The sequence below is a fragment of the Polyodon spathula genome, unplaced genomic scaffold (genome assembly GCF_017654505.1).
Source record: "Polyodon spathula isolate WHYD16114869_AA unplaced genomic scaffold, ASM1765450v1 scaffolds_740, whole genome shotgun sequence".
NCBI lineage: Eukaryota > Metazoa > Chordata > Actinopteri > Acipenseriformes > Polyodontidae > Polyodon > Polyodon spathula.
Window position 1 is genome coordinate 86,208 of NW_024472228.1, and position 15,508 is coordinate 101,715.

A 15,508-nucleotide genomic window follows, 5' to 3' on the forward strand; every position below is an offset into this window, starting at 1 on the left:
CTGGAGAACTTTACAATAGGTAGGACAGTACAATACCGTTCATGCAGAGCATCCCAGGGCACTTTATAATAAAAACTGTAAAACAGAAAATAAAAAGCTAGTGGCCTGTCAATACAGCTCAAGAATAAATGTGATTGATTAATGGAAAAATGAATGCAAGGGTACAGGCAAAATATTGGCATTATATTGCATGGTACTGTAGGTAATAAGGAAAAAAAAAATCCAGAAAAAACCACGGGCTTTAAGTTGGTGTAGCAAAATTAACTAAAATGAATACATTCAAATCAAAGGAGGTTTACTTTATTCATTTATTTGGTTCAGGTTGGGTAGAGTAACTGCAAGAAAAACTGTGTGCTCTAAAAAAAATTGTACATTTCAGGATGTAAATACTGTTAATGTGTAGTTCATTAAAATAGAGCCCTTTTGTGTACCAAAGTTATGAGCATCAAAAGTCTAACAGTGCACCTAGTGTATTTGTCTATAAAGATATGTAATGTATGGCATAGGGGAGGGTACTGGACCCACCACTGCATGTAACAGTTGATAGCACACCCCTGTCTTTCATGCTCGCCAGTCTCAGAGTAGATATGTCAAAAACTATTTGTCAAGATGAAAGAAAGAACGCAGGTTATGTTTTCAAAGTGTTGAATTAGCGCTGCTGACAGACAGCTGGAGAGTTGTCAGGACTCACAGTGGGTACCTTTAGCATGAAACTGATCAAGAGGAGATCTGTCCAGAGACGGCAGGCACAGACCGCTTTGATTTGGTATCTCTGCTAAATGCTTACGTGTTTAACTTTTTATTTTGGTCTTTGCGCGATGTAAACTAAAGTCCCACAGTCCGGTTAACCAGTTGGCACCACTGAAGCACCTTGGAAAATCTACGAAGCAGCTGTTTCAGCTGTAAAACCTGGAACGAGGTCAAGCAGGCAAACCTTCCGTCTTGTGCCTTCATCAGTACTACACATCTCTGCACTTAAAAGTTTTGATACCTTTTTTCAAATCACACCAGTTGCCTTCATTGGCATGGGTTTGAAGAATAAATCCTCGTCCTTCATCATCCCAGTGTATTGGCAATTAAACTAATTAAACCCGCCATGCTAATGAAATTGAAAGTAATTTCCATTTGTAAATTAACTAAAAAAAAACTATCATTTACAGAGCCCTTTTAAATAGCCACTGATCAATGAAATACCATTCTGAGATTCTATTATAACAATGAATAGAAAGCTGTAGGGTTTCTATGCATGAGGCTGCTGAAAGGTGCTGTAACCCATAGCTCTGGAATTGCATGAAGAGAATAAAGGTGAGGACTGTTTAGTTTGTAATCTGGGGGTTTGGATAATCTGTGGTCTGTGCTGTTTGTACTTGCTATGACCGTCTTTCCTGCCAGTCAGGGCCTGTATTTCTTATTGAAAGCGCTGGCACAGCAGTCAGGCCTTGAGGAAAGCTTCGTTCTTGGTTCTGTAATTATGTCAAAAATAAATTTAATGACAAATAAAAATATAAATAAAAATGAACTGCATGCAAAGGCATTTTGTTCCTTTTATGAGCTTTGAAATGTTCTGTTTTTATAAATGGCCTGTGTTTATGTTTGGGATTGATTTTCTTTGGAATGGCACCGCAACCATGGTCAATAAAAGAAAATAATAATAATAATAATGTAGCTTACAATTGCTGTATCAAAGCTTTGCAGAACACCGTGTCACTGTTTATAATACATCCATTACTTATTGCATTCTTGTGCGGTCTGTTTAATTGTTGTGAAGTGGAAGGATAAAACTACATGCATTTGAGGGATATCTTTCTGCTAGTATAGCTATTTGCAGGTTCACTTTTCTTTACAGCTTGCATTGAAGCAGTAATAATGTAGAAGGTGCTTGCACAGCGTCCCAACAAAGTCACCAACACCATTCCCTGCAGCTCCTCTGATTTCCCTTTGGGGTGGTGGTCTGTGCTTTGCATATATAGCTGAGACTGGTTAGATACAATTAGTAGGATGGGTTCAATTTGTTTCTGTTGGACAGTCGGCTGGATTATTTAGCTACTAACCTAAATCTGTCAGCATTTTTACTTTTTACCTATTTAGGGCATTATAAGGTAATACAAAATGTAATAATGTGCATATTTTTTTGGTGAATGACAATGTATATAGAAACATTTATTCTAAAAACATAACACCAGGGCTCACCCTTTTTATATAGCTGTGACTGGAGCCTTATTAATCGTTAATCATTAATCATTTATTCGATTTGTGGCTCCAGACACATTCCCACGTGTATTCTTCCCACACACAGACACACACCTTATACCGGCACGGACTTTCACCTTCCGCATCTGTAAAACACAATTTATATATATATATATATATATATATATATATATATATATATATATATATATATATATATATATATATTAATGAGCCAGATAGTGGTTCGGTTAATTCACAGTCTGGACTCTGTAAACAAATAAGAAGGGAGGCTTTGTCACAGGATGGGCCTTTGCCATAACGTGTCATTTGGTACCACGACTTGGCTGGAATCATGACTGAAATGGTTGTTCATTTCCACAACTATCGCTGTAAAAGAAACCAACTTATATTCAGAAGCAATAATAATAAAAAAAGAAAGGGGTTATTTTTAGAAATGCTTATTATCTTGCTATGTGTCATTAGACTGCATTAATAAATACAAGCAGCCTATTTTCACTGACTTTACAGATCCCATAAAACATTCCCAGAGTCTAACCAGGGTAACCCAGTCTTGCGCTTTTTCATGCAGTTGCAGTGCCAGTGTTGGGCGGGCCTCTTGTTGTGACTAAAAAAGCTAAAAGGCACATCTTTAATGAGGATTTGTACAAACAGTTTGCAACTGAAACGCTCTGAATTGCATCCAGAAGAAACCCCAAGAACAGCTGCTTTGCTGTCCATTTGTCCAAAAGGGAAGTATCGGATTACTCCAGTGGTAAAGTTCTCTAATTAGATGATCCAGGATGGCTAACATTAAAATCACTAATGAGCACATTTTTTATTAGTTCCGTATTTATTTTGGGGGAATATGAACAGACACACATAGACAAAACATGTTTTTGTTTGTTTTTGTCCTGTGCAAAAAAAAACCCCAAACAAAAACAGTAAATGTTTAACCGTTTCGTTATTATGCTCCCAATGTTCTGCGATAATTCTGATATTTGCATGCATGTCTTGTGGTTGGAAACTAAATGGTCATGCATTGATTTTTATTGTATTCTTATTGATGTTGGGTACGCTGATCCAATTCCAGTGTTTTGCTTGTGACACTGCAGCCATGGCTACAGCTCATGTCATGAAAGCTGAAGGGCGATGCCCAAGCCATGACGTCACTGCTCACTGCCGCGACGTCACACCTCGTAAAGAGAGTCTTGTCTGCAAGGTCGAGCTATGGTGGAGATTTTCATTGTTCCCTGAGCACTGAGTGATAAATCAAGCCTGCTCTGAAGGCGAGGTTTTACGGGAAGAGACAGTTTGGGGGGTCTTTGTGTTTCACGTTTTCCATTGTAAAGGTTAACGTGAATCATGAAATGGTTAAATCTGGTTAATTAGACATTATGGGTGTTTTAAATTCTTTCTCATGATATGTTGTGAGTCAAAATATGGGAACATTTTATCAGAGAACTGAGAAAAGACAAGCAAGTTCTGGAATCATGCTTTTGAAGTGTTTTTTTTTTTTTTTTTTTTTTTTGCTCTTATCCACTTTTCAGATATTTTCAAAGCATTGTTAATTACCCTCAATTTTGGAAAATATTTCTCCACCACAGAGGTTGAGTATTCTATGTATTTTTTATGTTTGAAAACTATGTTAAAACCCATTTAAAATATCAGTCTTGCTCAAATGTTTCTGAAATACGTTTTTAAATTGTGTTTTTGAAAACGCTTTCTATAGTGTAAAATACAGGGTTGATTTCTTAATTGATCTGCACATTTATTTTTCACAGTGGGAGACTGAACATACCACTCCTGCACATGCTTCCCTGTAGTGAAACTGTTTTTAAATTCAGTCCCACCATATCCGATAAGCTAGTGCCTGCATACAAAGGACTCGTCTATGTATAGGACATTCTCTGTCCAGTTCAAAAACGGAAGTCTGTCTGATTTCAACAAAGATGTTGAAAGATACAGGATGATCAGAGGAGTTCTAAGCTGGATTCCAGTCTTTTGAAAGTGGATTGTTTTTTTCTTTTCCAATTCAATTAACTTTAATACTTCTGCAGCGGGTCAGATCTGCTCTGGTAGGCTGTGTTCATTCACAGAACCTGTAGATCCGCTATTTAAAAACCAGGGAGAATGTCAAGACCTATGGGTGCACTAGCCAGAGATCGACAGAGTCCGAGTAACAAAGGCTAACCCTCACTTTCATCAAAGTTATTCGTTCCTGCTTGGCTTCACTCTGAATTAGCCATTCTTCCAGAATTAGCACTGTGGAGCGCACAGAACCCAGCCTGTTACAGTCTTGAGCACGCTGTCATCTCTCATAGCGCTGCCCAGCTTCTCAGAACCACAAAGTTGAGGGTTCAGCTCTTTGCTCCAACGACCCCTTCAACTGTGATTGTGAAAAATGTTATTGCAGCGCAAATGCCTGCTTTTAAATAAACAGTGACGCTTTTTCTGCTGGCATCGTGGAGTGAATAAAATGAGTATCTCTCTGGGATCTCCGCTGATAAAGAGAGATCCGCTTCTTCAAAGAAAACAAAACATCTCGGGGCCCTGGCGATGTTTATTCTGCACAGAGCAGTTTGAATTCCTCCTAATCATTTTTCCATGAAATTCCAAGAAGCCATTGAGATTCTTGTCTCAGGGCTGTAATCCCGGCTGTCAAACAGGGCTCAACCCTGATGGCATCACTTGTGTAAAGATCTCCACCACAGATTATATGACAGCAATTGGACCAAAATCACAATGGTGCTGTTGTACTCTATGTGCTTGATCTTTATATTGTACACGTATGTGCTTTTTAATTGTATGCATGCCAGTACATACCTACATATTTTAGAATATTTTTAAGACCGTCACAGACGTTGATAAAATGAGGTTTCCTTAAACAATGCTTTTACTGTTTTACAGTTTTTCAAGTATCACCCATGGGGGAAAAAAAAGTCTGGTTATAGAGAAGGTGCTTGTGCATTCCAGATCATAGATTCAAGATGACCTACCTTTGAAGTTTTTGCCTAATTTGGCAAATTAAAGCTATTTCTTCAGGAATTCCATGAGACTTTTTGATGCCTAATATGTGTTCAAAGTGAGCTTTTAAATTGGTTCTGCCATACATTTCATTTGGGATGGGAGCAGTTCTATCCTTCTCTGCTCATTTGCTCTCAAGTCAGGCTGTAGAGCTACATAGACGTTTTGGATTTGAAGAAAACAGCCGTTGCACTGCCAATGGGGTGAAGGGACTCTGGGAGCCCAGGACAGACCTAATAAATGTGACAAGGGTTTGAAATTCTTCCAGAGAGATACATGACCATTCCTCAATGATTACTGTGTCTAATTGCTTTTGGGAAGTTGGGAGTGAGAAGCTACAAAAAAGTCTGTTATTAGAATGGTCATCACTTTGTTGACTTGTCCTTCATGAAGCATCAGGAAATGTGATTTGATTGGTCAAGAGGACAGTGCACAGTGCTGTCACTTCCAGTTAGTGCTGGGACACATGTGGTATTTTTTACCTGCTCAGATTTGGATATTCGTTCGGATATTCATTAGTGTAGGACATTGTGTCAGACTTTATAGCAGTTGGTAAACATTATTTTGATTATTCATGAAAAATAAAGGAAACATTGCATTTTGATATATACGTGCATGCGATTGTTGTGTCTTCTCAATAGCTTACCAAAGTGGTCAAAGGCGCATTTTGATTAATTATTAACATTACTGAAGTACTTTAGGACTTTTGTAGCTGTTGAAGCTAACTGAACAACCAAGAGTCAAATTAAGTTTAATAAACGTTTATGGTTCACAGTAAAATGTGGAACAGGTGTCTTTGTAGAATAAAAATAAAATAAATTTAATTTAAAAACTCACTGTTTTAGTTGCTTGTTTATTACACTCCACATAACAGAAAACAGGTTGACGACAAAAATGGAAACAAAAAGTGTGATTACTTAAGTTCAGTTTTGTTTTTAAGAACAGCGTTGCATCCACAACCTCTGCACTCAGGCTGGCCCGCTTTTTCGGAAATATGTTTACGGCTGCTGAAAATATCCTTGTCAGTGTTGCTGGTATACAGAACATTTCCTTTGCAAGTTGGGACAGTGTTGGAAAACGCAAGGCCTGTTGCTTCCACCATGAGCGTTTCTTCTGTGGTAGACAGTTTGTGTTCTTGCAAAAAACCATCATATTCAGATCGATAGTCCATGGAGGCCGGTTCCTCATCTTCGTCCCCAAACAAACCGCTGTAGTCATGAAACCGATCCTGGTTCTGTCTCGCTTGCCAAATCCAAAACAGCACCTGAGACCTGTCATCCAGCTGAGAGCTTCCTCCGCTAGCCATTATTGAAGCGGTCGCGCAGCTCCTGGTAGCGCGGTGAATAGGCGCAAGACAAAACACGTTGCGATGCGGGTTTCCGTTTTCTTTCAATGATGTAGTTTCTGGCGGTCACTAACATTTCATTTTGTATCTTTGGTTACACAGATGAAGCATTATTACTTTGCTAGTTCAGTAAAAAATGCAAAACTCACTGCGAGACGCATTTCTCATTTCTGTCAACTGGAATTTCTGACCAACACAGACGTTTTATTTATGTGTTAAGATATTTTTCCCCACACTACTTGTAGTGCAAACAGGAAGAACTTAATGATGTACGACATGCACGATCTTGATACCACCTCCATAAAATGTATCAACCACATTTTTTTCTCAAACCTGTATGTACTTTGTCTTTATTGTATGCAGTAATGTTAATAAGTCATAGAAATCCCCCGAGTAAATAGAGAAACATCAGTGCTATATCGATCTGCCACTGTGTACAGAATTAAAATAGACCCCAGTGTCAGAACATATCAAATATTGTAACTTTTTTCAATTGTATTATTTATACTACTTAATACTGCAACACATGCTTTTAATAGATCTCAGTCATTTTTCATCCAAACAAATTAAGCACAAACTAGCAAGATGATTTCACAAGGTACGGAACTTAGTTTTACAGCTTCTTTATGATTTGGTCACCAAGACCGATGAAAAAAGCAGTCTGTGTCACCTTGAACTTTGGACTCTTTTTTTTTTTGGATTTCTTTTTCTTTCTTTTAATTACATCCTGTCTGTCATTTAAACATACAAACAGTTTTTATTTGATATGTAATTAATTATCTATAAAGTACACCTGTCTCTGTTTTTCTGAGGAGAATTATTGTATTTTTTTTAATATAGTATTTTTTTTTTTTTTTTGAAGTTGCAGTGTCCCATGTTGCTTTGAAAATACACTACCTGGCAATTTTTGTAAGGAGCAGAAAAAGGGATTTGGCATTGCCTTGGTTTTTGGGCATGTTCTCCTGGTATACCTGGGGTCCTGTGAGTACTCTGGAAGGCAGAACAATTGCTGTAGTTTTACTGAGGCATCGTTGTGGATCAAGTCACCCACAAATGCTGCACTAGTGGCTACCAAGGCGATATTGCACCCCCATGCCAGAATTGTGTGTGAACAGTTTGAGGAGCATGATGGAGACCGGGCATCTTCTGTGTCCAGCCCAATCCCCAGATCTCACTCTAAATGAGTGTTTTTGAGATGAACTGGAACAACACATTGATCATCGTGATCCTGTGCCTATCTGTCTGCACCCATTGCATGAAATGTTGACTTAAAAGATTTGCATCCCTTGAGACCAGAACCCTGTGACGACTATGCCACCTTGTGTCAGGGCTGTGATCAGGATAAACGGTGGCCCGACCCAATATTGGGTACCGGTCCTAATAAAGTAAGCAGGAAGTTTTCACATATTTCAGAAGTTTGCTACCTTTGTCCATTTGTCAGCTGTATAGGTGTCTCTTTTGTAAAATGTTTTATTCCTGAGCTGCAGTGGAGCTTGTGGGTGTCTTTCGTAACCGCCAACTGCTGCAAATAATAGCAGCGAGGTGCCAAACTGCAGACTAAACTGCTGGAGAATGTAATAAACAGACACCAAGACCTGGTGTGAAATTGATTGTGGGACGCTACTGCCTTTTTAAGTTCAGATTACTGTGCGGAATAGTTAGGCATTTGTGAAATTCATGTCTGATGTTTATGTTCTCTGCACTACATCCTGTACTCCTAAAAGGGCGGGCGTTAGTCCGGATCTTGGTTTTTCGCAGAGTAATGCTGGGGTGATTCTCCTATGTGCTTAGTGGTTGAAACTTGGGGGAAGTAAGGCAGTGGAAAATGAGAGATTAATATGAGTTGAGAAGATGGGAAAAAGGCATTGGTTACAGGCAGTTACATGCCGCCTTCAGATCCACCCATTCCAACGTTTTCCATATGTCTGTTTTGATTTAGATTTTTACACTATGTGGACGTATTCTTATAGGATTCCTGGCTGATGATGCTGATGATAATTCAGATTTCCTAAAGGAAAGGATACAAACAGGCATCTTTTTTTTTTTCTGGAGACCTGTTAATTTGCTGACATTTTTCAAGCAGTTTAAATCAAGTTTTCTCAAATCCAAAACTCTTTCGTGGGGCAGATGTATTACCTGAATGTTTTTAAAGAAGTCTGATGACTATGGCCTCCCAGAAGTACAATCTCTATACTGTATATTTCAAAACTCACAGTTATGATAATCAGATACTGACTTTCCCTTAAAGAGGCATCCACTGTGTGTGTGTTTTGTTGTCCAAACCCCGTTTCATTTCTTAATCTCAGACCTGATTCCTGAACTGCCAGAAAATTCCCAGACACTCTCTGTTTATTATTTGACACACTGTACACAAATAACCTCATGTCGTGTCAAGCAGTTTCTTAAACTAAATGTGCGTATTGTGGAACATCAGCAGTTTGAAATCTTTTCATATGAAGACCCAACACATCTGTTGCTCACAGCTAAACTGACAAACGTCTGAAGGCTGCTTTGAGATTGTGTAAATATTTTAGTCTACACAAATAACTTGTGAAATCAAATTTCGTACAATCGGAATGTGTCTGCTGTGTTTTATTTATTTATTGTTGTGATTCATCCAAGACTTAAAGAAATTGGTACACAGAGGCTTGTTCTTTTGCTCTAACTAACACAGCACCACCTGGTGGCTCATTGGTGATATTGAGCTATAGCCTGAGTTTTTAAATTTTTTTTTTTTATTGAGACAGTGTTTTTTCTGTTGGCTGTTGTTTATGAAGAGTAAAGGTGCAGTAAGAAACAGGATAAGACTGTTTGTCTGTCTGTGAAGTTGTTGGATACACGTGTGTTAATGGATACGTTTAAATAGTCATGAAAATGTGTTGGCATTACACAGCTTTGGGTCATGTATGTAGGATCCCTTAAGTTTTTAAACTTTCTGAAGTCTTATTTCTTTTAGGAAGACAGTGGTGCAAAATGAGTAATCTTAGGGGTTGATTTGAACCCCTAGGAACAAATCCTTAAATCCCTTGATTTATTTGTATGTAAAGACACTAAATATATTATTATTATTATTTTGTATTATTTGTTTATTTAGCAGACGTCTTTTATCCAAGGCGATTGAGAGACTAGGGTGTGTGAACTATGCTTCAGCTGCAGAGTCACTTAAAACAACGTCTCGCCCGAAAGACGGCGCACAGGGAGGTTTAGTGACTTGCTCAGGGTCACACAGTGAGTCAGTGAGTGAGCAGGGGACCTCCTGGTTACAAGTCCTTTTCTTTTAACCAACACACAGCCTCCAATAAAAGTTTGAAAAAGTTATTTTTCTAAGTATGTCAGTGAGAAATAAACTGTGTCCGTTTTTTCTCCAGAAAGCACAATGCAGTGGAGCCAGGGTGTTATTTCCAGGTGTACATGCTGTTGATAAATGGTATGCAAGCAGGAGCTACAGCGCTTCAATGATAGCCTGTGGAACTGTAAATAACAGAACAAAAGACAAATAAGGCCTGCGCAAGTTCCAAAGCAAAATCTAACATGACCAAGAAGCAATTTAAAATGAACTGAAAATGAATCTTACCAAGAAAAGCCTTGCTGTCTCTGTGAGATTCAAGCGTTTCTTTCCTGAAACTAACATCATGAGATATACCTGCTGTCCAGTCAGCGAGCCCCTGAGTGATAGTAAAAAGGGGTTATTTACATTGTCTGCATGTTTTCCAAGCATCAAACCAGCCACCTTGAAAGTTACAGTATGTGGCCACTTTATTAGGGAGGATGTGTTGCACTGTTCGGGTGAAGAGTGCTCTCTGCCTGAATTCAGGTTTTATGTTATTTACTGATGTCTTTTGAACTTCTAACTTCGTACAAGTTAAACATTGAGTAAAAGCTGCTTGCAGGTATAATGTGATGCACTTTCTGTTTCAAGGTTTTTGAATTGAAACTCTTTGACTCCCTCAGTTTGTAGTGTCCCAGTGATTCTGTTCCGTCAGAGTTCCCAGCTGTACTATTGAATGACAATCACAATTTAATGCTGTTCACGTTTGCTGGTGGTACTGGTGAGAGCCTTGTAAAGAGGGTTTAGATGTGTGAGAGTTTAACTTTCCTGTAGAGTTCCTATTGAAGAGAGATGGTGTACAGCACTAGAAAGGGACATTTTACTGCAAGGAAACGGTTTGTGGAAGATCTGAAACCCAATCCCTTCAGTCTTGAACTTTTTTTTTGGAACGTTTTTTTAAAAGCATGAAATAATTATATTGCAGCCATTATGGGATCAGGTTTCTTGAGTTACTGATGACATGATCTGGGGTGGCAGGCTTGAAATCTGATGCTAGAATGTTTTGACAAGATTTAAATGATAATGTTGCACAAATCTTTTGTGTGTGTCATATATATTATACACACACACACACACATATATAAAGTATTAAAAATACAAAACTGAAAGATCATAATTGGATAAGTCTCCACCCCCCTGAGTTAATACTTGGTGGAAGCAAGTATTAACTCTCCATTCATTTTCCCTTCTATCCTGACAAGTGCCCCAGTCCCTGCCAATGAGAAACATCCCCATGACCTGATCCTGCCACCACCATGCTTCACGTAATAAATTCATGTAATAAACGAGAACCAAAACGGTGAGGTTTTTTCCCCCTTTCACTTTACAACGCCATTTCCACGTTTTTCTTTTATTTGAAGTGTTTAAGTTAAATTTCAGTTTTCGTTTGCTTGTTCAGCTACAAAAAGGCACAGGTAAACCTCATGTTTTTACTTTATGAAAACGTGTACTGTTTACTGTGATGAAATGGCAAGGAATGAAAATAATAACGTGTTGTCAACTTTATGTAATATTTATTTTTCAGGAATAAACAAAGCAACGTTTAACTTGAACTGCTATTTGGCATCCTTTGTTTTGTAGTTAATTCCTTTGGGTAAAGTAAGTCCTACAAAACTTAATATTTTTCTATTTTAACATGTTACATATTGTAAGGTCTTGCTGTAAATAATGGCACACACACACACAGGGGCCACACATCCCTGCCCCTGCTGCTATGCTGTCTCTTCCTTGTGTTCTGAACAATATAATGGCTTTTTATTACTTTTTGAAAAATGAACAAATATCCGAACATGAAAATCCTGTGTCTTTTTTTTTTTTTTTTTTTAAAGAAGATACTTGTCGTGTATATCTGAAGGTACTAGGATGCTTTGAGGGGGTGACGTAGTAAAGATGCTAACCCTATAGAATCTGATTGCAAGTATTTCATTAGAAGCAGCTGTTATCATTGAGACACGTTGACTTTTTCAATGCAATACACTGCGAGCAGATCTCTTCAAGTGTAAATGATGGTATCCTGTTTCAGGCTAGCAGTGTTGTCATTTACGATCAGAGTTTGAAAACAGAAAATGGAAGTGATCTCTTTTTTCTTTTTTTTTAAATAACATTTCTAGGTAGTGACGCATTTTGTGATACTTTAGCAATAATTAAGAGGCGCGTCTCTAAGAAATTCCTTGTGAAGGCAGGAGCTGAAAAGTTAGAATTAGTTGCAGGGTTGGAAATAAGACCCTTTCCAGGTTTTAATACATGCTTGATTAGCCGCAGTGTATAAGTAACAAGGTCAGGTGTGTCCTTATTAAACTCATACAGTAGTAAAACCAGGTGTGGAGAAAACTGCTATAGGAGCCTTGTTTCCATCCCTGAGTTGCACCTCAGAATTCATGATTGAATGTTTTGAAGGAACAATTGCGTTCCATGACTGAGTTTTCTTTTTGGCACCTGAGAAGTGCAGCCAGGTTGAGGGTGATGTCTCATTGAATGTTGAATTTGCAGATAATACAAAATTCTGTAGCTGGCATACTTACCAAATCTGCCTGTTTGATTTTAGTTGTTTTTATGTCACTATGTTGTGAAGCATTGTATTGATTTGTAAAACGTCAGCCCTTACTCGCATTGGTCCTGTGTAAGGTTACTCATGGTTTTGCTCCTGCCTATTTTCGTGAGTAACTTATCTCTTTCAAACTGATCTCAGTTACAAGCGATAGAGGTAGGAGGACATTTAGTTATTTAACTTGGAAGCGTGTTCTCCAATACACTATATAAAGGATATGGTTTTGTATGCTATTGTGAGTATCAGAGTTGTGACTGGTTGGGTAGGCACAGCGGTTCAGATATCGCAGGACGTCACTGAAACAGTGCTGTTTGTAATACACATAATCCCTGCTATAGTCCTGTAAACACATTTTAATAATCATCTTTGTAACTGTGAAATAATTAACAAGATTCACAGACAAATCATTGCATCAACAACCCATAATTTTCTCAGTAATACCTGATAATTGGAGATCTTAATAATAAAACAAATATCAGCCTGGGCTGTGCCCTTTTTTGTGGTATACCATGGCACAGAAAACCAAACATAAAGCAAAGGGAAGTGATTGTAAAGCACAGTCAGGTACTGTAGAAGCATGGTCAATCACAGACAGTTGCACTATAGTAAAGTGATGTTACAATCCTGGTATACACACAGTACTTTTACAAGAGTGAGACCTGCATTTTCAAATAATCAATGGGTAATCTTTGTGTCCTTAATTCTGCAAATGCAATACAGTATTGACACAGTACAGTGTGCCTGATACACACATACATAAGTTCTACTGCAGATAAGTCTTTGCATATTATTATTATTATTATTATTATTATATCATGCTTTTAATACAGTACGGGTGTGCTAATGTTTTCACTGTAGACAGAGTAGGGCAAACAGAAGCAGTCCTGAATAAGTAATAGTGGAGTCCAGCTGTGGCACATGTGTTCGCCCGCTGCCCTGCAGAGGGGGTGAGGGGTGCTGTCACTGCACTGGGGCCCGTTGCGGTCAGCGTGGTTTGGATCGAGAGCGATGGCACAGGTCCAGTAAGTGGCTGAGCAGCGGCTCCAGGCAAGAGGCAACATATCTTTCAGCGGAGGGAGGGGGTAAAGTGTTTACACGAATTCCATGGTTTCAGTCAGCCAAAACTATTTTAAAATGAAACTAACTGCATCTCATTTTTAGGAGATAAAGAGATAGAATGAGGCCAGTTAAAATACACAAATTAGCGATTTTCCAAATAGGCAGCCACAGATTTGGATCGTTTGACATTTGAGTTCCACTGTGTGGATGGATTGCCCCCTGCATCAAACGTAGAAACAAGGAGGTCGGAAGAACGGGCCGATTAGTTCGTAGCTGAAGCTGTAAAGCTAGTCTCTCTGGACTTTTGAGATTTTTTTTTTTTAAAGATAGTCGTGCTCAGCAGAAAGCTGTTCTTCCCAGAATCAATTTAGGACTAGGCGCTAAGAGTTTCTAGTTCTGAACTCCAGTCCGGATCACATAATAAAAGGGAGTGAAATGTCTCGGGCAAGGTGAACAAGCTTCATTTTTTTTTAAATTTTGTAATTTTGTTTTTTATAAACGCTCAGCTTGCCTGTAATTGTAAAAAGCAGTAAAAAGGGTTCTTGCACTGCATACAAGGAGGGAGACCTACGTGACTCACAGGACATTTCACAAGCTCCTTTTCACAAACATAAAAATTGGCATCATTGAATGGAATGAAAGAGCAGGAAGCACACAGAAGGGAGTGGTGTAGTATTAATAAAAAAAAAACTAAGGCTTTCACTTATGAAACTTTATACCGACTGTCTAGGCAGTCTGACAAGACTTTAATTAAACTTGAGATGACATGAACAGTACTTGTACCAACGGTTTCTTAAATGTACAACCATTGTAGAGCCACAATAAATTACTAGTGTGCAGTATCAGAAACTAACAGCCCGCTAATGCAGCTGGCATGAGGGGGGACACAGGAGGGATCACAAATAAAATGCAGAGCTAAAAGGGTTAAAGACTTTCTCCCACCAGCCAAAAAAAACCCAACCTCATCCTACAAAACAGCCCCTTGGGACCATAACCTATATGAGGATGTGTATCGTGCTATGACCTTCATTCCACTAACACCTGTACTAGGTGCTTTATTTCCTGGGCTGGGTATTGAATGATGTTCCTACACTATGATTGTACCTTTACCTTACTCTGTTCACTGTTGATCCTCTTCCACAAATTCTAGCTGCTGATGTTACTTGCCTAACCAGCTTCAGCTCACCCTGTGCGGCGCCTCCTTTTTGTTTTTTTGGATGCGCTGCGCAGTGATTGGTTCGCTAATTATAACAAGAAAAACATGGTATTCTCTTGAGAAAATAGGTGTCTTCTTTTTAAAGTATTTATTTTCAGTAGTTTTATGACAGTCTTGTGAACAGTATACAAGCTAGATAAATTACAAGGTGGTACTGTGTGGTCCAGCGGTTAAAGAAACAGGCTTGTAACCAGTAGGTACCTGGTTCAAATCCTAGCTCAGCCACTGACTCCATCTTTTGGGGTGAGACGTTGTTGTAAGTGACTCTGCAGCTCATGCATAGCTCACACACTCTAGACTCGTATCTTGTAAAGTGCTTTGTGACGGTGGTCCACTATGAAAGGCGCTATGTAAAAATAAAGATTATTATTTGACAGACACACCACAGTTTAAAAAAAAGAAAAGGGTGTCATGTTGTATAGCAACACTTGTGTTGATCATGCAAATGTCCAGCTTGCAGGGTACAGTTTGATTTAATGTGTCCTTGGTTTAACTTCTGGTACATTGATTTCCCTTATTGTACAAGCAAGCACCGTGGAGTGGAAGATAAGTAGGCACTGAGGGATTACACCTTAATCTAGAGCCGGCGCTTTACCAGGTGGAACAGTGAGATAATACCCACCCACAGGTCGCATTCACAGTAAATTAACAGTAGTACTTTCAATGCAGTCCTGTGTTACACAAGCACAACTTTAAACTTCTAATGAAGCCAGTGTAGTGTATTGCATGATCATTAGCCAATTAAGGGAGGGAGGACTGTGCAGACAATCACTGGAACAGAAGAGCGCTCATGGA

At 38.7% G+C, this 15,508-nt stretch overlaps 1 protein-coding gene across 2 annotated transcripts in view; it reads left to right on the forward strand.

Moving 5' to 3' along the window:
• The window catches only part of LOC121308563 (E3 ubiquitin-protein ligase RNF43), an 80,574-nt gene that overhangs the window by 35,626 nt on the left and 29,440 nt on the right, over positions 1 to 15,508 (forward strand). The gene's annotated exons all lie outside the window — the stretch shown is intronic.